The sequence below is a fragment of the Cetorhinus maximus genome, chromosome 9 (assembly GCF_964194155.1).
Source record: "Cetorhinus maximus chromosome 9, sCetMax3.hap1.1, whole genome shotgun sequence".
Lineage (NCBI taxonomy): Eukaryota > Metazoa > Chordata > Chondrichthyes > Lamniformes > Cetorhinidae > Cetorhinus > Cetorhinus maximus.
The window spans coordinates 124,601,386-124,625,115 of record NC_135887.1 but is presented as its reverse complement, the minus strand read 5'-3'; positions in this window follow the sequence as shown (position 1 = coordinate 124,625,115).

The following is a 23,730-nucleotide window of genomic DNA, read 5'->3' as shown; positions in this document are numbered from 1 at the left end:
ACACATAGCACTTATTGTGTGGATAATTTACTCCATGCACCGACTGTTGGCAAAGTGGCACATTACACTGATTCTGGGAAAGTTTGCACGCTGCAATGACTATGGAGAAAAGTGACACACTGCACTGACTGTTGTAAAAGTGACTCACTGCAGTGACTTTGGGGAAAAGAGACGCACTGCACTGACTGTGGGCAAAGTGGCACATTGCACTGAATGTGGGCAAAGTGACACACTGCACTGCCTATGGGCAAAGTGGCACACTGCACTGAATGTGGGCAAAGTGACACACTGCATTGACTGTGGGCAAAGTGACACACTGCACTGGCTATGGGCAAAGTGGCACACTGCACTGAATGTGGACAATGTGACACACTGCATTGACTGTGGGCAAAATGTCACATTGCACTGACTGAGGGGAAAAGTGGCAAACTGCACTGACTGTGGGGAAAAGTGACACACTGCACTGACTGGGGGGAAAAGTGACACACTGCACTGACTGGGGGAAAAGTGACACACAGCACTTATTGAGTGGATAATTTACACCATGCACCGACTGTTGGCAAAGTGGCACATTACACTGATTCTGGGAAAGTTTGCACGCTGCAATGACTATGGAGAAAAGTGACACACTGCACTTACTGTGGTCAATGTAACCCACTGCACTGACTGTTGTCAAAGTGACTCACTGCAGTGACTGTGGGGAAAAGAGACGCACTGCACTGACTGTGGGCAAAGTGGCACATTGCACTGAATGTGGTCAAAGTGACACACTGCATTGACTGTGGGCAAAGTGACACACTGCACTGACTATGGGCAAAGTGACACACTGCATTGACTGTGGGCAAAGTGACACACTGCACTGACTATGGGCAAAGTGGCACACTGCACTGAATGTGGACAATGTGACACACTGCATTGACTGTGGGCAAAATGACACACTGCGCTGACTGTGTGCAAAGTGGCACTCTGAACTGACAAGGCAGAGTGACTGTGGGGAAAAGTGGCACAGTGCATTGACTGTCAGGAAAATTGACACACTGCACTAATTGTGGTCAATGTAACACACTGCACTGACTGATGTCAAAGTGACTCACTGCACTGACTATGGGCAAAGTGGCACACTGCACTGACTGTGGGCAAAATGACACACTGCACTGACTGGGGAAAAGTGGCACAGTGCACTTACTATGGGCAACGTGGCACACTGCACTGACTGTGGGGAAAAGCGACGCACTGCAATGACTGTGGGAAAAGTGGCACACTGCACTGACTGTGGGGAAAAGTGACATACTGCACTGACCCAGGGCAAAGTGGCACACTGCCCTGACTGTGCGCAAAGTGACCCCCTGCACTGAGTGTCGGCAAAGTGGCACACTGCGCTGATTATGGGCAAAGTGAACCACTGCACTGACTGTGGACAAAGTGGCACACTGCACTGACTCTGGGAAAGGAGACACACTGCACTGACTGTGGGGAAAAGTGACACATTGCATTGACTGCTGGGAAAACTGACACACCGCATTGGCTGAGGGCAAAGTGTCACACTGCACAGGCTTTGTGGAAAAGTGACACTCTGCCCTGACTGTGGGGAAAAGGGACACTTTGCACTGAATGTGGTTAGAGCGACACAATGCACAGACGGTGGGGCAAGTGGCAAAATGCAATGACTGAGGGGAAAAGTGACACACTGCACTGACTGTGGGGAAAAGTGACACACTGTACTGACTGTGGGCAATGTAACACACTGCACTGACTGTGGATAAAAGTGACACACTACACTGACTGTGGGCAAAGTGACACACAGCTCTGACTGTGGGCAAAGTGGCACACTGCACTGACTGTGGATAAAAGTGACACACTACACTGACTGTGGGCAAAGTGGCACACTGCACTGACTGTGGGCAAAGTGACACACTCCATTGACTGTGGGCAAAGTGCCACACGGCTCTGACTTTGGGAAAAGTGGCACACTGCACTGAATGTGGGGAGATGTGGCACATTGCACTGACTGTGGGCAAAGTGACTCACTTCACAAAGTGCCACACGGAGCTGACTGTGGTTAAAAGTGACACACTGCATGACTGTGGGAAAAGTGACACACTGCACTAATTGTGGGCAAAGTGACACACTGAACTGACCATGGGCAACGTGGCACACTGCACTGACTGTGGGGACAAGTGACACACTGTACTGACTATGGGCAAAGTGGCACACTGCACTGACTGTGGGGAAAAGTGACACACTGCACTGACTTTGGGCAAAGTGGCACACTGCACTGAATGTGGGCAAGGTGACACACTGAACTGACTGTGGGCAACGTGGCACACTGCACTGACTGTGGTTAAAAGCTACACATAGCAATGACTTTGACCCTACTGCACTGACTTTGGGAAAAGTGACACACCGCACTTATTGTTTGGAAAGTGGCACACTGCATTGATTGTGGTAAAAAGTGGCGCACCGTACTGACTGTGGGGAAAAGTGACACATTGTACTGACTGTGGGGGAAAGTGGCACACTGCACTGACTGTGGGGAAAAGAGAAACACTGCACTGACTGTGGGCAAACTGTCACGTTGCAGCGACTGTGGCTGATTGATATACTGCACTGACTGTGGGCAGAGTGGCACATTGCAGGAATGAGTTCAAAAGTGACACTCTGCACTGACTGTGGGGAAAAAGGACACAGCGCTGACTGTGCGCCAAGTGGCACACTGACCTGACTGTGGACAGAGTGACACTCTGCACTAACTGTGTGCAGAATGACACACTGCACTGTCTGTGGGGCAACATGCCACACTGCACTGACAGTGGGGCAAAGCGGCACACTGCACTGACTCTGGGGAAAAGTGACAAACGGCATGACTGTGGGAAAAGTGACACACTGCACTGACTGTTGGGAAAAGTGAAACACTGTACTGACTGTTGGCAAAGTGACTGACTGTACAGACTGCGGGGAAAAGAGACACACTGCACTGACTGTGGGCAAAGCGGTATTCTGCACTGACTGGGGGGAAAAGTGACACACTGCACTGACTGTGGGGCAAATTGAAACACTGCATGTGTGTGGGAAAGGTGACACACACTGCACCGATTGTGGGGAAAAAAGACACACTGCACTGACTGTGCGAAAAGTGGGACAATGCACTGACTGTGGGTAAAAGTGACACACTGCAATGGCTGTGGGCAAAGTGTCACAATGCACTGACTGTGGGGTAAGGTGGCACATTGCACTGTCTGTAGGCAAAGTGGCACACTGCACTGATTGTGGGGAAAAGTGGCACAATGCACTGACTGTGGGCAAAGTAATACACTGCACTGACTGTGGGGAAAATTGGCACACTGCCATGGCTGTGGGGAAAAGTGCCACACTGCACTGACTGCGGGGAAATGTGTCAAACTGCACTGACTGTGGGGTAAAGTGGCAAAGTGCACTCACTGTGGCCAAAGTCCCACACTGTGCTGACTGTTATCAAAGAGCCACACTGCACTGACTGTGGGGAAAAGTGGCATTCTGCACTGACTGTGGGGAAAAGTGGCACGCTGCACTGACTGTAGGGTAAAGTGACACATTGCACTGTCTGTGGGGAAAAGTGTCAAAATGCACTGAATGTGGTCAAAGTGGCACATTGCACTCACTGTGGCCAAAGTCCCACACTGCGCTGACTGTTATCAAAGAGCCACACTGCACTGACTGTGGGAAAAAGTGACAAACTGCATGACTGTGTGAAAAGTGACTCACTGCACTGACTGTGGCGAAAATTTACACAATGCACTGGCTGTTGGCAAAGTGGCGCTTTACACTGATTGTGGGCAAAAGTGACACACTGCAATGACTGAGGGCAAAATGTCACAATGCACTGACTGTGGGGAAAAGTGACACACTGCACTGACTGTGGGCAAAGTGGCATTCTGCACTGACTGTGGGAAAAAGTGACACACTGCACTGACTGTGGGCACAGTGTCACAGTGCACTGACTGTGGGGAAAAGTGACACACTGTACAGACTGTGGGGAAAAGAGACACACTGCACTGACTGTGGGCAATGTGACACACTGTACAGATTGCGGGGAAAAGTGACACACTGCACTGGCTGTGGGCAAAATGGCATTCTGCACTGACTTTGGTTAAAAGTGACACACTGCAAAGACTGTGGGAAAAGTGACACACTGCCTTGAATGTGGGCAAATTGACACACTGCACTGACTGTGGGCAAAGTAGCATTCTGCAGTGACTGTGGGGAAAAGTGACACACTGCAACGATTGAGGGCAAAGTGTCACAATGCAATGACTTTGGGGTAAAGTGACACATTGCAATGTCTGTGGGAAAAGTGGCACACTGCACTGATTGTGGGGAAAAGTGTCACACTGCACTAACTGTTGGCAAAGTGCAACACTGCACTGATTGAGGGGAAAAGTGGCAAACTGCACTGACTGTGGGGAAAAGTGACACACTGCACTGACTGGAGGGAAAAGTGACACACAGCACTTATTGTGTGGATAATTTACACCATGCACCGACTGTTGGCAAAGTGGCACATTACACTGATTCTGGGAAAGTTTGCACGCTGCACTGACTATGGAGAAAAGTGACACACTGCACTGACTGTGGTCAATGTAACCCACTGCACTGACTGTTGTCAAAGTGACTCACTGCAGTGACTGTGGGGAAAAGAGACGCACTGCACTGACTGTGGGCAAAGTGGCACACTGCACTGAATGTGGGCAAAGTGACACTGCATTGACTGTGGGCAAAGTGACAAACTGCATTGACTGTGGGTAAAGTGGCACACTGCACTGAATGTGGACAATGTGACACACTGCATTGACTGTGGGCAAAATGACACACTGCGCGAACTGTGTGCAAAGTGGCACAGTGCACTGACTGTGGGCAGAGTGACTGTGGGGAAAAGTGGCACAGTGCACTGACTGTCAGGAAATTTGACACACTGCACTGACTCTGGGAAAGGAGACACACTGCACTGACTGTGGAGAAAAGTGACACATTGCATTGACTGCTGGGAAAACTGACACACCGTATTGGCTGAGGGCAAAGTGTCACACTGCACAGGCTTTGCGGAAAAGTGACACTCTGCCCTGACTGTTGGGAAAAGGGACACATAGCGCTGACTGTGTGCAAAGTGGCACACTGAACAGATTGTGGGCAGAGTGACACTTTGCACTGAATGTGGTTAGAGTGACACAATGCACAGACGGTGGGGCAAGTGGCAAAATGCAATGACTGAGGGGAAAAGTGACAAACTGCACTGACTGTGGGTAAAAGTGACAAACTGCACTGACTGTGGGGAAAATTGACACACTGCACTAACTGTGGGCAATGTAACACACTGCACTGACTGTGGATAAAAGTGACACACTACACTGACTGTGGGCAAAGTGACACACAGCTCTGACTGTGAGCAAAGTGGCACACTGCACTGACTGTGGGGAAAGCGACATACTGCAATAACTGTGGACAAATTGGCGCACTGCACTGACTGTGGGCAAAGTGGCACACTGCACTGAATGTGGGCAAAGTGGCACATTGCACTTACTGTGGGCAAAGTGGCACACTGCACTGAATATGGGCAAAGTGGCACATTGCACTGACAGTGGTCAAAGACCCACACTGCGCTGACTGTTGGCAAAGTGCAACACTGCACTGACTGAGGGGAAAAGTGACAAACTGCACTGACTGGGGGGAAAAGTGACACACAGCACTTATTGTGTGGATAATTTACTCCATGCACCGACTGTTGGCAAAGTGGCACATTACACTGATTCTGGGAAAGTTTGCACGCTGCAATGACTATGGAGAAAAGTGACACACTGCACTGACTGTTGTAAAAGTGACTCACTGCAGTGACTTTGGGGAAAAGAGACGCACTGCACTGACTGTGGGCAAAGTGGCACATTGCACTGAATGTGGGCAAAGTGACACACTGCACTGCCTATGGGCAAAGTGGCACACTGCACTGAATGTGGGCAAAGTGACACACTGCATTGACTGTGGGCAAAGTGACACACTGCACTGGCTATGGGCAAAGTGGCACACTGCACTGAATGTGGACAATGTGACACACTGCATTGACTGTGGGCAAAATGTCACACTGCACTGACTGTGGGGAAAAGTGGCACAGTGCACTGACTATGGGAAAGGTGGCACACTGCACTGAGTGTGGGCAAAGTGGCACACTGCGCTGACTATGGACAAAGTGGCACAGTGCACTGACTCTGGGAAAGGAGACACACTGCACTGACTGTGGGGAAAAGTAACACATTGCATTGACTGTGGGGAAAAGTGACACATAGCGCTGACTGTGTGCAAAGTGGCACACTGAACTGACTGTGGGCAGAGTGACACTTTGCACTGAATGTGGTTAGAGCGACACACTGCACTGATTGTGGGAAAAGTGACACACTGCACAGATTGTGGGCAATGTGACACACTGCACTGACGGTGGGGCAAGTGGCAAACTGCACTGACTGTGGGGAAAAGTGACACACTGCACAGACTGTGGGGAAAAGTGACACACTGCACAGACTGTGGGGAAAAGTGACACACTGCACTGACTGTGGGCAAAGTGGCACACGGTACTGACTGTGGTTAAAAGCTACTCAAAGCAATGTCTGTAGTTAAACTGGCATACAGCTCTGACTGTTGGGAAAAGTGGCATACTGCACTGACCCAGGGCACAGTGACACACTGCCCTGACTGTGGGCAAAGTGACTCACTGCTCTGAATGCGAGGAAAAGAGACACGCTGCACTGACTGTGGGCAATGTGGCATTCTGAACTGAATGTGGGGAAAAGGGACTCACTGCACTGACGGAGGGGAAAAGTGGCAAACTGCACTGACTGCACTTATTGTGGGGAAAATTTACACCATGCACCGACTGTTGGCAAAGTGGCATATTACACTGATTGTGGGAAAGGTTGCACGCTGCAATGACTATGGCGATAAGTGACACACTGAACTGACCGTGGGCAACGTGGCACACTGCACTGACTGTTGTCAAAGTGGCACACTGAACTGACCGTGGGCAACATGACACACTGCACTGACTGTTGTCAAAGTGGCACACTGCACTGACTGTGGGAAAAGTGGCACACTGCAATGACTGTGGGCAAAGTGGCACACGGTACTGACTGTGGTTAAAAGCTACACATAGCAATGACTTTGACCCCACTGCATTGACTTTGGGAAAAGTGACACACCACACTTATTGTTTGCAAAGTGGCACACTGCAGTGATTGTGGGGAAAAGTGGCACACTGTACTGACTGTAGGGAAAAGTGACACACTGTACTGACTGTGGGGAAAAGTGACACACTGCACTGACTGTGCGCAAAGTGACACACTGCACTGACTGTGCGGAAAGGTGGCAGACTGCACTGACTGTGGGGAAAAGTGACACACTGCACTGACTGTGCGGAAAGGTGGCACACTGCACTGACTGTGGGGAAACTGTCACATTGCAGCGACTGTGGGAAAGGAGACACACTGCAATGACTCTGGGGAAAAGTGACACACTGCACTGGCTGTTGGGAAAATTGACACACTGCACTAACTGTGGGCAATGTAACACACTCCATTGACTGTGGGCAAAGTGACACACTCCATTGACTGTGGGCAAAGTGCCACACACCTCTGACTTTGGGCAAAATGGCACACTGCACTGAATGTGGGGAGATGTGGCACGTTGCACTGACTGTGGGCAAAGTGACTCACTTCACAAAGTGCCACACTGAGCTGACTGTGGGTAAAAGTGACACACTGCATGACTGTGGGAAAAGTGACACACTTCACTAATTGTGGGTAAAAGTGGCACGCTGCACTGACTGTGGGGAAACTTTACGCAATGCAATGGCTGTTGGCAAAGTGGTACATTACTCAGATTGTGGGCAAAGTGGCACATTGCATAACTGTCGGAAAATTGACACACTGCACTGACTGTGGGGCAAAGTGACACACTGCACTGAATGTGGGGAAAATTGAGACACTGCATTGACTGTGGGCAATGTAATACACAGCACTGACTGTGGGCAAAGCGACACAATGCACTGACTGTGGGGAAAAGTGACACACTGCACTGACTGTGGGCAGAGTGGCACATTGCACGGACTGTGCCACAGTGGCACATTGCACTGAATGTGGGGAAAAGTGACACTCTGCACTGACTATGAGGAAAAGGGATACATAGCGCTGACTATGTGCAAAGTGGCACACTGACTGACTGTGGGCAGACTGACACTCTTCACTGACTGTGGGCAATGCGACACTCTGCACTGAGGGTGGGGAAAGTGGCAAACTGCACTGACTGCTGGCAAAAGTGACACCCTGCACTGAATGTGGGCAAAGTGGCACATTGCACTGACAGTGGCCAAAGTCCCACACTGCGCTGTCTGTTGGCAAAGTGCAACACTGCACTGACTGAGGGGAAAAGTGGCAAACTGCACTGACTGCACTTATTGTGGGGAAAATTTACACCATGCACCGACTGTTGGCAAAGTGGCATATTACACTGATTGTGGGAAAGGTTGCACGCTGCAATGACTATAGGGAAAAGTGACACACTGCACTGACAGTCGGGAAAATTGACACACTGCACCAACCTAAGGTCAATGTAACACACTGCACTGACTATGGGCAAAGTGATCCACTGCACTGACTGTGGGAAAAGTGACACACTGCACTTAATGTGGGCAAAGTGACACACTGAACTGACCATGGGCAACGTGGCACACTGCACAGACTGTGCGGAAAAGCGACACACTGTAATGACTGTGGGAAAAGCGACACACTGCACTGACTGTGGTTAAAAGTGACACACTGCAATGACTGTGGGAAAAGTGTCACACGGTACTGACTGTGGTTAAAAGCTACACATAGCAATGACTTTGACCCCACTGCACTGACTTTGGGAAAAGTGACACACTGCACTGACTCTGGGAAAGGAGACACACTGCACTGACTGTGGGGAAAAGTGACACATTGCATTGACTGCTGGGAAAAGTGGAGCACCGTACTGACTGTGGGGAAAAGTGACACACTGTACTGACTGTGGGCAAAGGTGGCACACTGCACTGACTGTGGGGAAAAGTGACACACTGCACTGACTGTGGGGAAAAGTGGCACACTGCACTGACTCTGGGAAAGGAGACACACTGCACTGACTGTGGGGAAAAGTGACACATTGCATTGACTGCTGGGAAAAGTGACACACCGTATTGGCTGAGGGCAAAGGGTCACACTGCACAGGCTTTGCGGAAAAGTGACACTCTGCACTGACTGTGGGGAAAAGGGACACATAGCGCTGACTGTATGCAAAGTGGCACACTGAACTGACTGCGGGCAGAGTGACACTTTGCACTGAATGTGGTTAGAGCGACACACTGCACTGATTGTGGGAAAAGTGACACACTGCACTGACTGTGGGGAAAAGTGACACATTGCATTGACTGCTGGGAAAAGTGACTCACCGCATTGGCTGAGGGCAAAGTGTCACACTGTACAGGCTTTGCGGAAAAGTGACACACTGCACTGACTGTGGGGAAAAGGGACACATAGCGCTGACTGTGTGCAAAGTGGCACACTGAACTGACTGTGGGCAGAGTGACACTTTGCACTGAATGTGGTTAGAGCGACACACTGCACTGATTGTGGGAAAAGTGACACACTGCACAGACTGTGGGCGACGTGACACACTGCACTGACGGTGGGGCAAGTGGCAAACTGCACTGACTGAGGGGAAAATTTATAACATGCACCGACTGTTGGCAACGTGACACATTACACTGATTGTGGGAAAAGTTGCACGCTGCAATGGCTTTGGGGAAAAGTGACACACTGCACTGACTGTGGGGAAAAGCGACACACTGCACTGACTGTGGGAAAAGTGGCACACTGCACAGACTGTGGGGAAAAGTGGCACACTGCAATGACTGTGGGCAAAGTGGCACACAGTACTGACTGTGGTTAAAAGCTACACATAGCAATGACTTTGACCCCACTGCACTGACTTTGGGAAAAGTGACACACCACACTTATTGTTTGCAAAGTGGCACACTGCATTGATTGTGGGGAAAAGTGGCACACTGTACTGCCTGTGGGGAAAAGTGACACACTGTACTGACTGTGGGGAAAAGTGACACACTGCACTGACTGTGCGCAAAGTGACACACTGCACTGACTGTGCGGAAAGTTGGCACACTGCACTGACTGTGGGGAAAAGTGACACACTGCACTGACTGTGCGGAAAGGTGGCACACTGCACTGACTGTGGGGAAAAGTGACACACTGCACTGACTGTGCGGAAGGGTGGCACACTGCACTGACTGTGGGGAAACTGTCACATTGCAGCGACTGTGGGAAAGGAGACACACTGCAATGACTCTGGGGAAAAGTGACACACTGCACTGGCTGTTGGGATAATTGACTCACTGCACTAACTGTGGGCAATGTAACACACTGCACTGACTGTGGGCAAAGTGACACACTCCATTGACTGTGGGCGAAGTGCAACACACCTCTGACTTTGGGCAAAATGGCACACTGCACTGACTTTGGGCAAAATGGCACACTGCACTGAATGTGGGGAGATGTGGCACATTGCACTGACTGTGGGCAAAGTGACTCACTTCACAAAGTGCCACACTGAGCTGACTGTGGGTAAAAGTGACACACTGCATGACTGTGGGAAAAGTGACACACTGCACTAATTGTGGGTAAAAGTGGCACGCTGCACTGACTGTGGGGAAACTTTACGCAATGCAATGGCTGTTGGCAAAGTGGTACATTACTCAAATTGTGGGCAAAGTGGCACATTGCATAACTGTCGGAAAATTGACACACTGCACTGACTGTGGGGCAAAGTGACACACTGCACTGAATGTGGGGAAAATTGAGACACTGCATTGACTGTGGGAAATGTAATACACAGCACTGACTGTGGGCAAAGCGACACAATGCACTGACTGTGGGGAAAAGTGACACACTGCACTGACTGTGGGCAGAGTGGCACATTGCACGGACTGTGCCACAGTGGCACATTGCACTGAATGTGGGGAAAAGTGACACTCTGCACTGACTATGAGGAAAAGGGATACATAGCGCTGACTATGTGCAAAGTGGCACACTGACTGACTGTGGGCAGACTGACACTCTTCACTGACTGTGGGCAACGTGACACTCTGCACTGAGGGTGGGGAAAGTGGCAAACTGCACTGACTGCTGGCAAAAGTGACACCCTGCACTGAATGTGGGCAAAGTGGCACATTGCACTGACAGTGGCCAATGTCCCACACTGCGCTGACTGTTGGCAAAGTGCAACACTGCACTGACTGAGGGGAAAAGTGGCAAACTGCACTGACTGCACTTATTGTGGGGAAAATTTACACCATGCATCGACTGTTGGCAAAGTGGCATATTACACTGATTGTGGGAAAGGTTGCACGCTGCAATGACTATAGGGAAAAGTGACACACTGCACTGACAGTCGGGAAAATTGACACACTGCACCAACTTAAGGTCAATGTAACACACTGCACTGACTATGGGCAAAGTGATCCACTGCACTGACTGTGGGAAAAGTGACACACTGCACTTAATGTGGGCAAAGTGACACACTGAACTGACCATGGGCAACGTGGCACACTGCACAGACTGTGCGGAAAAGCGACACACTGTAATGACTGTGGGAAAAGCGACACACTGCACTGACTGTGGTTAAAAGTGACACACTGCAATGACTGTGGGCAAAGTGTCACACGGTACTGACTGTGGCTAAAAGCTACACATAGCAATGACTTTGACCCCACTGCACTGACTTTGGGAAAAGTGACACACCGCAATTATTGTTTGCAAAGTGGCACACTGCATTGATTGTGGGGAAAAGTGGAGCACCGTACTGACTGTGGGAAAAGTGACACACTGTACTGACTGTGGGGAAAGGTGGCACACTGCACTGACTGTGGGGAAAAGTGACACACTGCACTGACTGTGGGGAAAAGTGGCACACTGCACTGACTCTGGGAAAGGAGACACACTGCACTGACTGTGGGGAAAAGTGACACATTGCATTGACTGCTGGGAAAAGTGACACACCGTATTGGCTGAGGGCAAAGGGTCACACTGCACAGGCTTTGCGGAAAAGTGACACTCTGCACTGACTGTGGGGAAAAGGGACACATAGCGCTGACTGTGTGCAAAGTGGCACACTGAACTGACTGCGGGCAGAGTGACACTTTGCACTGAATGTGGTTAGAGCGACACACTGCACTGATTGTGGGAAAAGTGACACACTGCACAGACTGTGGGCGACGTGACACACTGCACTGACGGTGGGGCAAGTGGCAAACTGCACTGACTGAGGGGAAAATTTATAACATGCACCGACTGTTGGCAACGTGACACATTACACTGATTGTGGGAAAAGTTGCACGCTGCAATGACTTTGGGGAAAAGTGACACACTACACTGACTGTTGGGAAAATTGACACACTGCACTAACTGTGGGCAATGTAACACACTGCACTGACTGTGGATAAAAGTGACACACTACACTGACTGTGGGCAGACTGGCACACTGCACTGAATGTGGGGAGATGTGGCACATTGCACTGACTGTGGGCAAAGTGACTCACTTCACAAAGTGCCACATGGAGCTGACTGTGGTTAAAAGTGACACACTGCACTGACTGTGGGAAAAGTGACACACTGCACTAATTGTGGGCAAAGTGACACACTGAACTGACCATGGGCAACGTGGCACACTGCACTGACTGTGGGGACAAGTGACACACTGCACTGACTATGGGCAAAGTGGCACACTGCACTGACTGTGGGGAAAAGTGACACACTGCACTGACTTTGGGCAAAGTGGCACACTGCACTGAATGTGGGCAAGGTGACACACTGAACTGACTGTGGGCAACGTGGCACACTGCACTGACTGTGGTTAAAAGCTACACATAGCAATGACTTTGACCCTACTGCACTGACTTTGGGAAAAGTGACACACCGCACTTATTGTTTGGAAAGTGGCACACTGCATTGATTGTGGTAAAAAGTGGCGCACCGTACTGACTGTGGGGAAAAGTGACACATTGCACTGACTGTGGGGGAAAGTGGCACACTGCACTGACTGTGGGGAAAAGAGAAACACTGCACTGACTGTGGGCAAACTGTCACGTTGCAGCGACTGTGGCAGATTGATATACTGCACTGACTGTGGGCAGAGTGGCACATTGCAGGAATGAGTTCAAAAGTGACACTCTGCACTGACTGTGGGGAAAAAGGACACAGCGCTGACTGTGCGCCAAGTGGCACACTGACCTGACTGTGGACAGAGTGACACTCTGCACTAACTGTGTGCAGAATGACACACTGCACTGTCTGTGGGGCAACATGCCACACTGCACTGACAGTGGGGCAAAGCGGCACACTGCACTGACTCTGGGGAAAAGTGACAAACGGCATGACTGTGGGAAAAGTGACACACTGCACTGACTGTTGGGAAAAGTGATACACTGCACTGACCGTTGGCAAAGTGACTGACTGTACAGACTGCGGGGAAAAGAGACACACTGCACTGACTGTGGGCAAAGCGGCATTCTGCACTGACTGGGGGGAAAAGTGACACACTGCACTGACTGTGGGGCAAATTGAAACACTGCATGTGTGTGGGAAAGGTGACGCACACTGCACCGATTGTGGGGAAAAAAGACACACTGCACTGATTGTGCGAAAAGTGGGACAATGCACTGACTGTGGGTAAAAGTGACACACTGCAATGGCTGTGGGCAAAGTGGCACACTGCACTGACTGTGGGTAAAGTGACACACTGCACTGACCGTTTGCAAAGTGGCACACTGCACTGATTGTGGGGAAAAGTGGCACACTGCACTGACTGTGGGGTAAAGTGACACATTGCACTGTCTATGGGGAAAAGTGCCACACTGCACTGACTGTGGGGAAAAGTGTCAAACTGCACTGAATGTGGTCAAAGTGGAACATTGCACTCACTGTGGCCAAAGTCCCACACTGTGCTGACTGTTATCAAAGAGCCACACTGCACTGACTGTGGGGAAAAGTGACACACTGCACTAATTGTGGGTAAAAGTGGCACAGTGCACTGACTGTGGGGAAAAGTGGCATTCTGCACCGACTGTGGGGAAAGTGGCAAACTGCACTGAATGTGGTAAAAGTGGCACATTGCACTGACAGTGGCCAAAGTCCCACACTGCGCTGACTGTTGGCAAAGTGCAACTCTGCACTGACTGAGGGGAAAAGTGGCAAACTGCACTGACTGCACTTATTGTGGGGAAAATTTACACCATGCACCGACTGTTGGCAAAGTGGCGCATTACACTGATTGTGGGCAAGGTTGCACGATGCAATGACTATGGGGAAAAGTGACACACTGCACTGACTGTCGGAAAATTGACACACTGCACTAACTGTGGTCAATGTAACACACTGCACTGACTGTTGTCAAAGTGACTCACTGCACTGACTGTGGGGAAAAGAGACACACTGCACTGACTGTGGGCAAAGTGGTATTCTGCACTGACTGTGGGGAAAAGTGACACACTGCACTGACTATGGGCAAAGTGATCCACGGCACTGACTGTGGGCAAAGTGGCACACTGCACTGAATTTGGGCAAAGTGACACACTGAACTGACTGTGGGGAAAAGCGACACACTGTAATGACTGTGGGAAAAGTAGCACACTGCACTGACTGCGGGGAAAAGAGTCAAACTGCACTAAATGTGGTCAAAGTGCACATTGCACTCACTGTGGCCAAAGTCCCACACTGTGCTGACTGTTATCAAAGAGCCACACTGCACAGACTGTGGGGAAAAGTGGCAAACTGCACTGACTGTGGGGAAAAGTGACAAACTGCATGACTGTGGGAAAAGTGACACACTGCACTGACTGTGGCGAAAATTTACACAATGCACTGTCGGGAATGTGGCGCTTTACACTGATTGTGGGCAAAAGTGACACACTGCAATATCTGTGGTCTAAATGGCATACAGCACTGACTGTGGGGAAAAGTGACACGCTGCACTGACTGTTGGCAAAGTGACTCACTGTACAGCCTGCGGGGAAAAGAGACACAATGCACTGACTGTGGGGAAAGTGGCATTCTACACTGACTGTAGGGAAAAGTGACACACTGCACTGACTGTGGGCAAAGTGTCACAATGCACTGACTGTGGGGAAAGGTGGCACAATGCACTGACTGTGGGCAAAGTGATACACTGCACTGACTGTGGGCAAAGTGATACACTGCACTGACTGTGGGGAAAAGTGACACACTGCACTGACTGTTGGCAAAGTGACTCACTGTACAGCCTGCGGGGAAAAGAGATACACTGCACTGACCGTTGGCAAAGTGGCGCTTAACACTGATTGTGGGCAAAAGTGACACACTGCAATATCTGTGGGCAAAATGGCATACTGCACTGACTGTGGGGAAAAGTGACACACTGCACTGACTGTGGGCAAAGTGACACACTGTACAGACTGCGGGGAAAAGAGACACACTGCACTGACTGTGGGCAAAATGGCATTCTGCAATGACTCAGGTTAAAAGTGTCACACTGCAAAGACTGCGGGTAAAGTGGCACACTGCACTGACTCAGGGCAAACTGACACACTGCCCTGAATGTGGGCAAAGTGACACACTGCACTGACTGTGGGCAAAGTGTCACATTGCACTGACTGTGGGGAAAGGTGGCACAATGCACTGACTGTGGGCAAAGTGATACACTGCACTGACTGTGGGGAAAAGTGGCACATTGCACTGTCTTTGGGGAAAAGTGTCAAACTGCACTGAATGTGGTCAAAGTGGCACATTGCACTCACTGTGGCCAAAGTCCCACACTGCGCTGACTGTTATGAAAGAGCCACAGTGCAATGACTGTGGGGAAAAGTGGCATACTGCACTGACTGTGGGGAAAAGTGACAAACTGCATGACTGTGTGAAAAGTGACTCACTGCACTGACTGTTGCGAAAATTTACACAATGCACTGGTTGTTGGCAAAGTGGCGCTTTACACTGATTGTGGGCAAAAGTGGCACACTGCAATGACTGAGGGCAAAGTGTCACAATGCACTGACTGTGGGGAAAAGTGACACACTGCAATATCTGTGGGCAAAATGGCATACTGCACTGACTGTGGGGAAAAGAGACACACTGCACAGACTCTTGGCAAAGTGACTCACTGTACAGACTGCGGGGAAAAGAGACACACTGCACTGACTGTGGGTAAAGTGGCATTCTACACTGACTGTGGGGAAAAGTGACACACTGCACTGACGGTGGGCAAAGTGTCACACTGCACTGACTGCGGGCAAAGAGACCCACTGCACAGATAGTGGGCAAAGTGGCACACTGCAATGACTGTGGGTAAAGTGACACACTGCACTGACTGTGGGCAAAGTGACACACTGCCCTGAATGTGGGCAAAGTAACACACTGCACTGACTGTGGGCAAAGTGGCAGTTTGCAGTGACTTTGGGGAAAAGTGACACACTGCAATGACTGAGGGCAAAGTGTCACAATGCACTGACTGTGGGGTAGGGTGACACATTGCACTGTCTGTAGGCAAAGTGGCACACTGCATTGATTTTGGGAAAAAGTGACACACTGCACTGACTGTGGGCACAGTGTCACAGTGAACTGACTGTGGGGAAAAGTGACACACTGCACTGACTGTGGGCAAAATGGCATTCTGCACTTACTCTGGTTAAAAGTGACACACTGCAAAGACTGCAGGTAAAGTGGCACACTGCACTGACTCAGGGCAAACTGACACAGTGCCCTGAATGTGGGCAAAGTGACACACTGCACTGACTGTGGGAATAGTGACACACTGCACTGACTGGGGGCAAAGTGTCACAATGCACTGACTGTGGGGAAAAGTGACACACTGCAATGACTGAGGGCAAAGTGTCACAATGAACTGACTGTGGGGTAAAGTAACACATTGCACTGTCTGTAAGCAAAGTGGCACACTGCACTGATTGTGGGGAAAAGTGGCGCACAGTACTGACTGTGGGGAAAGGTGGCACACTGCACTGACTGTGGGCAAAGTGATACACTGCACTGACTGTGGGGAAAGGTGGCACACTGCACTGACTGTGGGCAAAGTGATACACTGCACTGACAGTGGGGTAAAGTGGCACACTGCCGTGACTGGGGGGAAAAGTGTCACACTGCACTGACTGCGGGGAAAAGTGTCAAACTGCACTGAATGTGGTCAAAGTGGCACATTGCACTCACTGTGGCCAAAGTCCCACACTGTGCTGACTGTTATCAAAGAGCCACACTGCACTGACTATGGGGAAAAGTGGCAACCTGCACTGACTGTGGGGAAAAGTGACAAACTGCATGACTGTGTGAAAAGTGACTCACTGCACTGACTGTGGCGAAAATTTACACAATGCACTGGCTGTTGACAAAGTGGCGCTTTACACTGATTGTGGGCAAAAGTGACACACTGCAATGACTGAGGGCAAAGTGTCACAATGCACTGACTGTGGGGAAAAGTGACACACTGCAATATCTGTGGGCAAAATGGCATACTGCACTGACTGTGGGGAACAGTGACACACTGCACTGACTGTTGGCAAAGTGACTTATTGTACAGACTGCGGGGAAAAGAGACACACTGTACTGACTGTGGGCAAAGTGGCATTCTGCAGTGACTGTGGGGAACAGTGACACACTGCACTGACTGTGGGCAAAGTGACTTATTGTACAGACTGTGGGGAATAGTGCCACACTGCACTAACTGTGGGGAAATGTGTCAAACTGCACTGACTGTGGGGTAAAGTGGCAAATTGTACTCACTGTGGCCAAAGTCCCACACTGTGCTGACTGTTATCAAAGAGCCACACTGCACTGACTGTGGGGAAAAGTGGCGCACAGTACTGACTGTGGGGAAAAGTGGCACACTGCACTGACTGTGGGGAAAAGTGGCACACTGCACTGACTGTGGGGAAAAGTGGCACACTGCACTGACTGTGGGGAAAAGTGACACATTGCACTGTCTGTGGGGAATAGTGCCACACTGCACTGACAGTGGGGAAAAGAGACACACTGTAATGACTGTGGGGAAAAGTAACACGCTGCAATGACTGTGCGCAAAGTGTCACACGGTCTGACTGTGGTTAAAAGCTACACATAGCAATGACTTTGACCCCACTGCACTGACTTTGGGAAAAGTGACACACCGCACTTATTGTTTGCAAAGTGGCACACTGCATTGATTGTGGTGAAAAGTGGAGCACTGTACTGACTGTGGGGAAAAGTGGCACACAGTACTGACTGTGGGGAAAAGTGGCACACTGCACTGACTGTGGGAAAAAGTGAAACAATGCACTGACTGTGGGCAAACTATCACGTTGCAGCGACTGTGGGCAGATTGATATACTGCACTGACTGTGGGCAGAGTGGCACTTTGCAGGAGGGCAAAATTGACACTCTGCACTGACTGTGGGGAAAAGGGACACATAGCGCTGACTGTGTGCAAAGTGGCACACTGACCTGACTGTGGGCAGAGTGACACTCTGCACTGACTGTGTGCAGAATGACACACTGCACTGTCTGTGGGGCAACATGCCACACTGCACTGACAGTGGGGCAAAGCGGCACACTGCAGTGACCGTTGGGAAAAGTGTCAAACTGCAATGACTGAGGGCAAAGTGTCACAATGCACTGACTGTGGTGTAAAGTGACACATTGCACTGTCTGTAGGCAAAGTGGCACACCGCACTGATTGTGGGGAAAAGTGGCACAATGCACTGACTGTGGGCAACATGATACACTGCACTGACTGTGGGGAAAATTGGCACACTGCCGTGACTGTGGGGAAAAGTGCCACACTGCACTGACTGTGGGGAAAAGTGATACACTGCACTGACTGTGGGGAAACGTGTCAAACTGCACTGACTGTGGGGTAAAGTGGCAAATTGCACTCACTGTGGCCAAAGTCCCACACTGTGCTGACTGTTATCAAAGAGCCACACTGCACTGACTGTGGGGAAAAGTGACACACTGCACAGACTCTTGGCAAAGTGACTCACTGTACAGACTGCGGGGAAAAGAGACACACTGCACTGGCTGTGGGCAAAGTGGCATTCTGCACTGACTGTGGGGAAAAGTGACACACTACACTGACTGTGGGCACAATGTCACACTGCACTGACTGTGGGCAAAGAGACTCACTGCAGAGATAGTGGGCAAAGTGGCACACTGCAATGACTGTGGGTAAAGTGACACACTGCATTGACTCTGGGTAAAGTGGCACACTGTACTGACTGTGGTTAAAAGTGACACACTGCAAAGACTGTGGGTAAAGTGGCACACTGCACTGACTCAGGGCAAAGTGACACACTGCCCTGAATGTGGGCAAAGTAACACACTGCACTGACTGTGGGCAAAGTGGCATTCTGCAGTGACTGTGAGGAAAAGTGACACACTGCAATGACTGAGGGCAAATTGTCACAATGCACTGACTGTGGGGTAAGGTGACACATTGCACTGTCTGTAGGCAAAGTGGCACACTGCACTGATTGTGGGAAAAAGTGACACACTGCACTGACTGTGGGCACAGTGTCACAGTGAACTGACTGTGGGGAAAAGTGACACACTGTACAGACTGCGGGGAAAAGAGACACACTGCACTGACTGTGGGCAAAATGGCATTCTGCACTTACTCTGGTTAAAAGTGACACACTGCAAAGACTGCAGGTAAAGTGGCACACTGCACTGACTCAGGGCAAACTGACACAGTGCCCTGAATGTGGGCAAAGTGACACACTGCACTGACTGTGGGAAAAGTGACACACTGCACTGACTGGGGGCAAAGTGTCACAATGCACTGACTGTGGGGAAAAGTGACACACTGCAATGACTGAGGGCAAAGTGTCACAATGCACTGACTGTGGGGTAAAGTAACACATTGCACTGTCTGTAAGCAAAGTGGCACACTGCACTGATTGTGGGGAAAAGTGGCGCACAGTACTGACTGTGGGGAAAGGTGGCACACTGCACTGACTGTGGGCAAAGTGACTTATTGTACAGACCGTGGGGAAAAGTGACCCACTGCACTGTCTCTGGGCAAAATGGCATTCTGCAGTGACTGTGGGGAAAAGTGACACACTGCACTGACTCTGGGCAACGTGGCGCACAGCACTGACTGTGGGGAAAAGCGACACAATGTAATGACTGTGGGAAAAGTGGCACACTGCACTGACTGTGGGGAAAAGTGACACATAGCAATGACTTTGACCCCACTGCACTGACTTTGGGAAAAGTGACACACCGCATTGATTCTGGGCAAAGTGGCACACTGTACTGACTGTGGTTAAAAGTGACACACTGCAAAGACTGTGGGTAAAGTGGCACACTGCACTGACTCAGGGCAAAGTGACACACTGCCCTGAATGTGGGAAAGGTAACACACTGCACTGACTGTGGGCAAAGTGGCATTCTGCAGTGACTGTGGGGTAAAGTGACACACTGCAATGACTGAGGGCAAAGTGTCACAATGCACTGACTGTGGGGTAAGGTGACACATTGCACTGTCTGTAGGCAAAGTGGCACACTGCACTGATTGTGGGGAAAAGTGGCACACTGCACTGACTGTGGGGAAAAGTGACACACTGTAATGACTGTGGGGAAAAGTAACACACTGCAATGACTGTGCGCAAAGTGTCACACAGTACTGACTGTGGATAAAAGCTACACATAGCAATGACTTTGACCCCACTGCACTGACTTTGGGAAAAGTGACACACCGCACTTATTGTTTGCAAAGTGGCACACTGCATTGATTGTGGTGAAAAGTGGCACACAGTACTGACTGTGGGGAAAAGTGGCACACAGTACTGACTGTGGGGAAAAGTGGCACACTGCACTGACTGTGGGAAAAAGTGAAACACTGCACTGTATGTGGGCAAACTATCACATTGCAGCGACTGTGGGCAGATTGATATACTGCACTGACTGTGGGCAGAGTGGCACATTGCAGGAATGAGGGCAAAATTGACACTCTGCACTGACTGTGGGGAAAAGGGACACATAGCGCTGACTGTGTGCAAAGTGGCACACTGACCTGACTGTGGGCAGAGTGACACTCTGCACTGACTGTGTGCAGAATGACACACTGCACTGTCTGTGGGGCAACATGCCACACTGCACTGACAGTGGGGCAAAGCGGCACACTGCAGTGACCGTTGGGAAAAGTGTCAAACTGCAATGACTGAGGGCAAAGTGTCACAATGCACTGACTGTGGTGTAAAGTGACAAATTGCACTGTCTGTAGGCAAAGTGGTACACTGCACTGAATTTGGGGAAAAGTGGCGCACAGTACTAACTGTGGGGAAAGGTGGCACACTGCACTGACTGTGGGCAAAGTGATACACTGCATTGACTGTGGGGAAAAGTGGCACACTGCACTGACTGTGGGGTAAAGTGACACATTGCTCTGTCGGTGGGGAAAAGTGCCACACTGCACTGACTGTGGAACAAAGCGGCACATTGCAGTGACAGTTGGGAAAAGTGTCAAACTGCAATAAATGCGGTCAAAGTGGCACATTGCACTGAATGTGGCCAAAGTCACACACTGCGCTGACTGTTGACAAAGAGCGACACTGCACTGAATGTGGGGAAAAGTGGCAAACTGCACTGACTCTGGGGAAAATGACAAACTGCATGACTGTGGGAAAAGTGACACACTGCACTGAATGTGGCGAAAATATACACAATGCACTGGCTGTTGGCAATGTGGCGCATTACACTGATTGTGGGGAAAAGTGAAACACTGCAATGACTGTTGGCAAAGTGACTCACTGTACAGACTGCGGGGAAAAGAGACACACTGCACTGACTACGGGCAAAGCGGCATTCTGCACTGACTGTGGGGAAAAGTGGTACACTGCACTGACTGTGAGGAAAGGTGGCACACTGCACTGACCGTGGGCAAAGTGACACACTGCACTGACTGTGGGGAAAAGTGATACACTGCACTGACTGTGGGGAAAAGTGGCAAACTGCACTGACTGTGGGGTAAAGAGACACATTGCACTGTCTATGGGGAAACGTGCATCACTGCACTGACTGCGGGCAAATGTGTCAAACTGCACTGAATGTGGTCAAAGTGGCACATTGCACTCACTGTGGCCAAAGTCCCACACTGTGCTGACTGTTATCAAAGAGCCACACTGCACTGACTGTGGGGAAAAGTGGCAAACTGCATGACTGTGGGAAAAGTGACTCACTGCACTGACTGTGGCGAAACTTTACACAATGCACAGGCTGTTGGCAAAGTGGCGCTTTACACTGATTGTGGGCAAAAGTGACACACTGCACAGACTGAGGGCAAAGTGTCGCAATGCACTGACTGTGGGGAAATGTGACACACTGCAATATCTGTGGGCAAAATGGTATACTGCACTGACTGTGGGGAAAAGTGACACACTGCACTGACTGTTGGCAAAGTGACTCACTGTACAGACGGCGGTGAAAAGAGACACACTGCACTGACTGTGGGCATAATGGCATTCTGCACTGACTCTGGTTGAAAGTGACTCACTGCAAAGACTGTGGGTAAAGTGGCACAATGCACTGACTCAGGGCAAAGTGACACACTGCCCTGAATGTGGGCAAAGTGACACACTACAATGACTGTGGGAAAAGTGGCACACTGCACTGACTGTGGGCAAAAGTGACACACTGCAATGACTGAGGGCAAAATGTCACAAAACACTGACTGTGGGGTAAAGTGACAAATTGCACTGTCTGTAGGCAAAGTGGCACACTGCACCAATTGTGATGAAAAATGGCGCACAGTACTGACTGTGGGGAAAGGTGGCACACTGCACTGACTGTGGGGAAAAGTGACACACTGCACTGACTGGGGGGTAAAGTGACACACTGCACTGACTGTGGGCAAAGTGGCATTCTGCACTGACTGTGGGGAAAAGTGACACGCTGCACTGACTGTGGGCACAGTGTCACAGTGCACTGACTGTGGACAAAGAGACCCACTGCACAGATAGTGGGCAAAGTGGCACACTGCAATGACTGTGGAAAAGTGACACACTGCACTGACTGTGGGGAAAATTGACACACTGCAACGACTGTGGGCAAAATGGCACACTGTACTGACTGTGGTTAAAAGTGACACACTGCAATGACTGTGGGCAAAATGGCACACTGCACTGGCTGCGGTTAAAGTGAGACACTGCCAAGACTGCCGGTAAAGTGGCACACTGCACTGACTCAGGGCAAAGTGACACACTGCCCTGAATGTGGGCAAAGTGACACACTGCACTGAATGTGGGAAAAGTGGCATTCTGCACTGATTGTGGGGAAAAGTGACACACTGCACTGACTGTGGGAACAAGTGACAAACTGCATGACTATGGGGAAAAGTGACAAACTGCATGACTGTGGGGAAAAGTGACAAACTGCACTGACTGTGGCGAAAAGTGACAAACTGCATGACTGTGTGAAAAGTGACGCACTTCACTGTCTGTGGCGAAAATGTACACAATGCACTGGCTGTTGGCAAAGTGGCGCTTTACACTGATTGTGGGCAAAAGTGACACACTGCAATATCTGTGGGCAAAATGGCAAACAGCACTGACTGTGGGGAAAAGTGACACGCTGCACTGACTGTGGGCACAGTGTCACAGTGCACTGACTGTGG